Source organism: Camelus bactrianus, chromosome X (genome assembly GCF_048773025.1).
Source record: "Camelus bactrianus isolate YW-2024 breed Bactrian camel chromosome X, ASM4877302v1, whole genome shotgun sequence".
Classification (NCBI taxonomy): domain Eukaryota; kingdom Metazoa; phylum Chordata; class Mammalia; order Artiodactyla; family Camelidae; genus Camelus; species Camelus bactrianus.
In genome coordinates, this window is record NC_133575.1 from 114,125,586 (window position 1) to 114,133,772 (window position 8,187).

At 47.1% G+C, this 8,187-nt stretch overlaps 1 long non-coding RNA gene across 1 annotated transcript in view; it reads left to right on the top strand.

Annotated features, from left to right (window-relative positions):
• LOC141576446 (uncharacterized) overlaps positions 1-7,682 on the top strand; it is a 282,985-nt gene extending 275,303 nt beyond the window's left edge. Inside the window, exon 3 of the long non-coding RNA XR_012504856.1 lies at positions 5,371-7,682. This is a non-coding gene — a long non-coding RNA (uncharacterized LOC141576446). The remainder of the gene's footprint in view (positions 1-5,370) is intronic.
• Positions 7,683-8,187: the final 505 nt, after the last annotated feature.

The following is an 8,187-nucleotide window of genomic DNA, read 5'->3' on the forward strand; positions in this document are numbered from 1 at the left end:
TGGGCGTTGAGGGGTCTACACATATGTGCATGGTGCTAGACTTTTCCAAAGGAAATAAGAATGCCTTTCACCGTATTACTGTGCTTAATTTTAAAATCCATTTTCTCCACTTTCAATATAAACTTTGACAAGAAAGATTTGGTTTTGCTTTCACATGACTCAATCTCAGTGAATTAGACCTGTCAAAGGGACTTTTTCAGCACAATAGAGTTTGCTGTATTTTTGACACCTGTTCTGTGGGGGGACTGTCATATGTAAGTTGCTGGAAAAGCCAGTTATAAAACAATATAATCACTGCTGTTTTCAAGGTGGCATTTGGCTTTGTGAGCACAGGGTTTCTCGTAGAGGTTGGAGGCTAGATTCTCCCTGCACCTTCTGCGGCCAGCCCCCCACTAGCTCTTGTCTCTTCCACTGTTCCAGCCTCCTCGCTGGTCTCTGTGGGTCCAGACTGGCACTCAGAGAGCAAGGCTCCTTGAGCCCACATCTGCCTGTGTTATTTCCCCACCCAGAACCCTTCTGGTGCATCCCACTGTGTTGGAATAAAGGCTAAACCTCCAGAAAACGGTCCTCCCTGACCCAGTCTGGCCACACCTCCCTACTTACCTGTGTTAATTGCAGCAGAGGTGGGTCTTGTAGGTGCCTTGGCCACAGCCACTCCCTGGGCTGGCAGAATGATCACCACCTGTCACTGTGCATCCCACAGGGGCACTGGGACCATTCCTCCATCCTGCTCTCCAGGGAAGGGACCTGAGTCCAGGAGCAAAGCTGGATGGTCGTTCTCAGCTCTTGCAGAATATCCCCTCTACCTGCCATTGCAATTTTGTTTAGAAGTGTGTGACAGTCCTGAAGCAGTGAGTATAGAAAAAAGAACCGTGGTGTCGAAGTCAGAAGTCCTGGGTTCTAGTCCCCATTCTGCAAGTAACTCCAGGGGGTCACAGTAGGGAGCAACACTGGTCAAGTAATTCCCTTCTCTGTGCTTCTGTTTCTTCAGCTGTGAAATCGGAATATAGTAACACTGCTTACCTGCAGGGCTTTTGCCGTCTCTTCCTGGACCGATGGGGTGAATAGGCATTGAGGCGCAGGGATTTTTTTTCATTCACTTTATACTACATCTTTGTTAATTCAGCTACTGCCTGTGCATGTAGTCAGATCTTGTTTCATTGCAAATCCTTTTCATTCAGCGCACTCTGCTCTGGACCCTTCAGCATTCACTACAGTCCCTTGGCAGGAGAACTGGCTCTCTCTCGCGACCCAGCAACTTCTGGGCCACTATGGAAGGTCATATCTTCAGGATGTACCTGATGGCCTGCTCCATGAGGAAAGTGAGGTCTCCTGGGATGATGCAGACACCTGTGTGAATATGGCTCACTTCCTTCCTTCTCTGGGTCCTCTGGCACCATTGGTAGGGACTTGTCTAGAAGACACTGAACTGGTGAGACAGACCCAGCTTGCTTGGTGGAATCTTCCAAAGCCAGGCTCAAGGTGAATTGCTGCTGGAACCCTGGACTACGGACCATTGCCATTCTTGTCTTGAATCCTGCCTCCTTGCTGCCCACTTGCTCTGTCCTCCCCAGGAGCACCCCGCTGCCTTCTATTACCTCCTGTGGTCCAGGGGTGCCAAGCCAGGTCAGGTGGAAGCTGCTAGCTTAATGGGGGAGGGAGGGTGCAGCATTGGAAAGAGGGAACCAGGGATCCCAGAGAAGCCTTCACTGGTGGAATACATATGATGATCCACACACACGCTCACATCCATGCCAGCGTGCATGCATTCTCACACGCACGTTCACATGTGCACACTCTCACACCCATGCACTTTCACGCAGGCAGGTGTTTACACGTGCATATGGACCCACACATGCTCATGAACACAGCCTCATCTCTGCGTCTCTGGTCCCCATGGGCTGGCAGCTGCTGCTCCTCTCCCTCCAGCCCACCAGCCTCCTCTGCAGCCCTCCAATATGCAGGCGAGACAGATGTGATGACCTCCTTTGCCTCTTGGCCTTGAAGTTGATTTGCTCTGCTTTCTCTTTGATCATTTGTATCGTTCTACTTCTGCCATCCAGTGGGGCTCCTCGGGGCAGATATTTGTTTGGTTGGTCTGATATTATTCCACAGCCTCGCTGGCCACTTGGCCCTGTCATTTCATCATTTAATGCCACCTTGGAGCTTGGGCCCTGGGGGTTGCTTCAGGGAAGGCTCAGGCTGCACACCCAGCCTGGTTGCTTTCTGCCCATGCAAACGGCTGGAAATGGTGGCTGCTTCCTGCTCACTGTTGCCTACCAAGGGAAGCCAAAAAGAGGAACAATTCAGCCATTCCTGAACCATTGTGTCACTCTTGGAAACGTAGTCCACATGCCCATTTGAACCCCCGACTCTTGGTCTTTTCCTTTTTGGAGCTTGGAAAAACATTTCAGTTTCCAAGCCAAACATTTCTCCCACAGCCATCTTCGTGAAACCTACACGGGCTTGGGTTTTCTGGTTTTGTTTTGATTAATTTGTTCGAGCTTTTTTATTCCCCCCCAACCTCACAGCAACATCCTCCACTTTTCTGGAGCTTTGGGGAAAATGCCACCGGAGGCTTGAGCGTCCCGAAGAGGACTGTTTGAGTTCTGATTCTGCCGCATATTGTTTGCTCTTAGGCAAACCAATAAACAGGTGGTGACCACCTTCAAGTCTCCTGGAGGGCTGAGCCACAGACTCCAGGTGCAAGAGTGCTGTGAACTGTGAATCACACCTAGGTTTTGGCTGTTGTAATTGCTCATCATAATGCTCAGTGTGTTTGGGGTCTGGCCTGCTGCAATCCATCAGGATAACCCTCCCGCTGTCCTGGTACTGACAGGGCACATTTTCGGTTGGAGAGGTAACTGGTCCTGGGCCATTAGCTGATTTGACTGGATTGCCTGGCACCCTGACTTGGCTCAGATAGACCTCCTGACTTCCCAAACTTGAGACCATTTTTGCAAGGTGCAGTGAGAAGCGAAGTCCCATTCTAGTGGGTGCTTAACTGGCTCCCATCCACATACTGAGGGCCCTCAGAGGGCTTTCAGGGGAGTCTGGGATGCCCACCAAGACCACAAAGCCCCAGGCCAACCACAGCAGCCACCTGAGAAGACTGGCTTTGCCCAGACTGGCTGAGCCTCTATCCTGAGTTTTTGTTTTGTTCTCAGGTTCCTGCGCTCGTTTCCGCTAAGCCTCAGCCCCATCCCCTCGGAGCCAGCGGGGCCCTCACCAGGAGGGCTAGCGTCAGGCGTGGCACCTACAGAGGGGCTTCCCTCCATTCCTTGCCTGCCTTGGCCTTCAGCCTGGCTTGCCATGGACTTTGAGGGGTACACAGCTCTCATGCCTCTATTTCTTTTTTGAAAAAAGCAACAAATGTTTTCATGTGTCTTTTGAAAGAGAATATAGGAGGAGAAGTGGTTGTACTATATTATGTATTTGAGAGACATTTTGACGTTTATTCCAGAAGAATTCTTTGGCTGTTTCATACCCATCAGCTGGCTATTACAGCAAGGCGGCTGTATTGGTTTGCCAGGGCTGCCGTAGCAAAGTCCCACAGGCTGGGAGGCTTAGAAGAACTGAAATGTATTGTCTTACAGCTCTAGAGGCCAAAAGTCCAAAATCAAGGTGTTAGCAGGGTTGGTTCCTTCTATGGACTGAAAGGGTAGGGTCAATTCCAGGTCTCCGTCCATGGCGTGTGGGTGGCCGTCTTCTCCCCGTGCCTTCACATGCTCTTCCCTCGGTGTGTGTCTGTGTCTTATTCTCCTCGTCTCATAAGCACACCAATCATATTGGCTTAGGCCCACCTGAATGACCTCATTTTAAGTTCATTACCTCTGTAAGGACACTATCTCTAAGTAAGATCACATTCTGAGGTACTGAGGACTCCCACAGATCTATTTTGGGGGAAAGGAAGGGAACAATTAAGCCCATAACAGTGGGGTTCAGAGCCTGGGCATCCTTAGCCTGGATGGAGTCTTCCTGCCCTCAGTGTCTGTGCTGTCAATCTGAGCGGTCACTCCAGAAAAGGGAAGGACATTACTGCCCTCTAGGCCCGAGAGGAGGCTTGGGAGGTGGCTCTGAGCAAAGTACACAAGCTCAACAAGGGGCTGATGCTTCAGATGGTGGGGACTTCTGTGTCTTCCTGGAGCCCCAAGATCGCTCTGAATGAGGACAAAGGGCAGGAAGTCAGTCTGTGGAGACTGGGACCAGGAGAAAGATGGGGGTATTGGTGCAAACGTGGAAATTGCGGAAAATTTAAATTGGATATGCCACTATTTTTCATCACACCACATTTCCCATCACACCACATTTCCCAAGGTGAGACTAGAAAGAGAGTTTACATGTGACCCTTTCAGATTAAAATGCTTTGCACACATTTGAAGGAAAGCTCCGAACAGCTTGTTGACCTTCCTGTGCTCTGTGGCCAAGGTGGGTGGATTTGGCGTGAGTGAGAAATGGCAGGGCTGAGTGACCTGCTCAGTGTGGTGTCTGACTGTTGGGAAACAGCTGAGGAGGGTTCCCACGGCAAGGCTGTTCCCCCTTTTAGGCACCCTAAATATCTAGTCTGTTTTCCCAGTAGAGAAATCATTGTCCATAGCCTCCCAGTGATCAGAGAAACCAGGAAACACATGCTCTCTGAAACAGGTCCAGGCACAATTAGCCCTACTACCTTAGAGAAAATGGTTTTCTTTTTGGGACTTGAGCTCTCTGGAGTTAAGTTTATAGTGTTGCTAGATCATTATGCCTATATGATACAACCCAAACTACAGAGGTAGCAACAGTGAAATATGCTTTTGGTTTACTGTAAACAAATGTGAAAATAAATTGAAAATGATTCTTCCAAATCATTCTATTGTGGTTGAGATGATGATGCTTTGTTTTTTCCCTCAACTGGTAACAGTGCTGAGATCCCTTTGTTGGGAAGAATTTGATCTAAGTTCAGAAGATAGCCAGCCTCTTGGAATCTTAAAAAAAAAAAAAAAGACCCAAATGAACTTATTTATAAAACAGAGGCAGATTCACAGACATAGGAAACAAACTTATGGTTACCAGGGGGGAAAGGGGAGTGGGGAGGGATAAATTGGGAGTTCAGGATTTACAGATACACACTACTATATATAAAGTAGATAAACAACATAGTCCTACTGTGTAGCACAGGGAACTACACTGTATACCTTGTAATAGCGTACGATTAAAAAGACTATGAAAAGGAATATATGTATATATATATGAATAACTGAATCATTATACTGTACACCAGAAATTGACACAACATTGTAAATTGCCCACACTTCAATTTTTAAAAAGCATATATATAGGTTTCTACTGTAAATAAATCTCTAACTTGGTGGATCTACTTTCTCTTCCCAGGTCAGTTCCTTTAACACTATCCCACTTTTGAACGCACAGATTTTCCAGGAACTGCAAGTTTTTCACCAAGAACAGCAACCGTGGCAGGAGTAAAGCCGTCGTGCAGCTGCAGCGGCAGCCATCCACTATGCGTGTCTCCTTTACATACACAGTCCCATAGGCAGGAAGGACAAAACCTCATTAAACAGCCATAACTAAAGAGGATTCAGGATAATAGGATTCACAATCAAAACTATAAATTAAGCAAATCATCAAAGGTGAAAGCGCGGGAAGAGAAAAATTTGTCACGAAGGTATAAAAAGAAGCTAGCCAGCCTCAGTAACAGCTCAGCTCTCACTGTCACGTTTCTCATGTTTTTGCTGTGTTTCCCACGGGGAGAGAGACTCATGAGGAAGCTCTCCCCGTCCTCGCAGAGAATGGGGCCGAACTTGCTCTGTGCTTTTCACTCTTGACCACTTCTGGCCATTTGGTGTGGCATAGGATGCACAAGTCTCCTCCATAGCAACTCAAAACCAGACCAGCAAGTGTAGCCTCTCGGTGGCAAGGATACGGCTCCTGAAGACAGATCTACGGGGCATCTTTGGCGCCACACCAGCTTTAGCATGCCTTCACAGCTGGCTGAGATGGGGTGGCCCGACAACATCTCAGACCACAAACACACAGTGGGCCCACTCCAGAGGCTGACCAAGGCCACAACAGGGCCTGTGGGGGAAAAGAGTCCAAGTGCCTGACTGATCTGATCACTGGCTTCAAAACCTTATCATTAGCCAGGGACATCTGGCTAAAGGCAAGTGTGGGCAAAAGCAGCAGCGACCGAGGTGGACGGGGATTTCCCAGGCACGCCGGGCGCTTTATGGACTGCAGCACAAGACTGAGACATGTGCCCATTCTCCCCATATCTAGTACCGTTTGCTAGCCAATCTTGACAGTAACCAGAGTCTGGGCTTTGGGCACAGCTGAGTGGGATCTTGCAGTTATCCTTGGCGTACCACTGTGGGCTCTCAACTCAGGGACTTGTCTGGTAACTCACTTCCAATGCTGGGGCTTCTATTTTCCAGCAGGCTCCATCACAGCCTGGCCATTTTTCTAACAAGCAACCAAGTCACCCTCAGGAGGCAGTTCACTAACACTTGGCCTATTGGAAGGAACTCAAGAGTAGATACCCACCCAGCTGGGGCCGACTCTCTGTTTAAAAGGACTAAGCTAATTTGTTGGGGCTTTGCCGTGATTTGAATGAGATTTAATTTAAATTTAAACCTCATTTGAATGTCTTAGGGGTAAGGCTTTCCAAAGTAAGGAGATAAACGAGGTGATTCTTATCCTGTTTGAGGAATGGAATTGCTGCTTTGAGTGTTACAGACTTGGGTAAGTGGTTTGTTTGTTGAAGGTGGCTGTCTCTGGATGGTTCATTTGGGGTTTTTTAAAATTTTTTAGTTTTTCCTTTGGTTTGTTTTAATCTATTTTCCTCAGCAGATTGGGAAGAAGTTACTTTTTTTTAATTTTACAATTTTCTTTTAAAGAACAACCTATTTTTGCCATCAGTCTATCCCCTTGCTTCCACCTGGTTGCTGTAACAGCAGCTGGGATTCTTGAAGGCACATTCAGGTACAGCAGGATCAAGAAGACCAAGTGACCCCACAGGATCCTCCCAGCCCCGATGTTTCTGAACTGTCTGAACCACAGATCAGTTAGTGGGAGAAAAATGTTTGCAAATCATATATTTGATAGAATAGAGCATACAAAGAACTCAACAATGAAAGGGCAAATGGCCCAATTAAAAATGGGCAAAAGATCTGAATAGACATTTCTCTAAAGATGAGATACACATGGCCAGCAAGCACATGAAAACGTGTTCCACATCATTAGCCATTGGGAAAATGCAAATGCAAATCAAAATCACAATGAGAGACGACTTCACACCCACTAGGAAGGCTGTAATTTTTTAAAAAGGAAAATAAGTAGTATGAGGATGTGGAGAAATAGATCCTTCGTACACTGCTAGTGGGAATGGAAAATGGGGCAGCCACACTGGAAAATAGTCTGGCAGTTCCTCAAAAAATTAAACGTAGAGTTACCACGTGAGCTAGTCACCCCACTGCTAGGTGTAGACCCAAAAGAACTGAAAACCCACGGAACCAAGTGGGGGCCAACTCTATCTGCAAATGGGGATAGAGTCTCTTTTTAGGGTGACAAATATATTCTGAAATTAGTGGTGATGATTGCATCACCTTGAGAGTATACTAAAAAGTGTACAGTTTCAAAAGGTGAATTTTATGGTATGTGAATTATGTCTCAATTTTTTAAATGCAATAAACAAAGTAAACAAAATCACAATTAGGGCTCCTCAGTGCCTATCAAAGACATGCACATTTGGTATTAACTTTGGGGAGATCTGGGATCTGTACCTTTTGGCATCTGTTCTTTTCCAGCTTCTAAAGCTGCCTACCTTCATGGTTAAGAATATGTGTTTTGGAGCTGAACAGTCTGTGGCTGGAATTCCAGCATCTCACATTGTGGCTGTGTGACTTGGGCAGGTCACTTAACCTCTCTGATCCACTACTTCCTCTTGTATAAAATCAGGGTAATCCCAGCACCCACCTTCCCAGTATTGTGAGGATTAAATACATAGAAAAAGCTTCACACAGTGCCTGATATATGATTGGTACTTAATAAATAGTCGCCTTCAGGTAACTGAGTTCGGGGGAGGGTACCACAGTGGGCAGGAAACCAGAGCCCTTGATTTCAGGGGTTCTGGTCCTCTTTCTGTCCCTTACTAGCTATGACCTTGGGCAATCACCTCCCCTCACTGATCCTCAG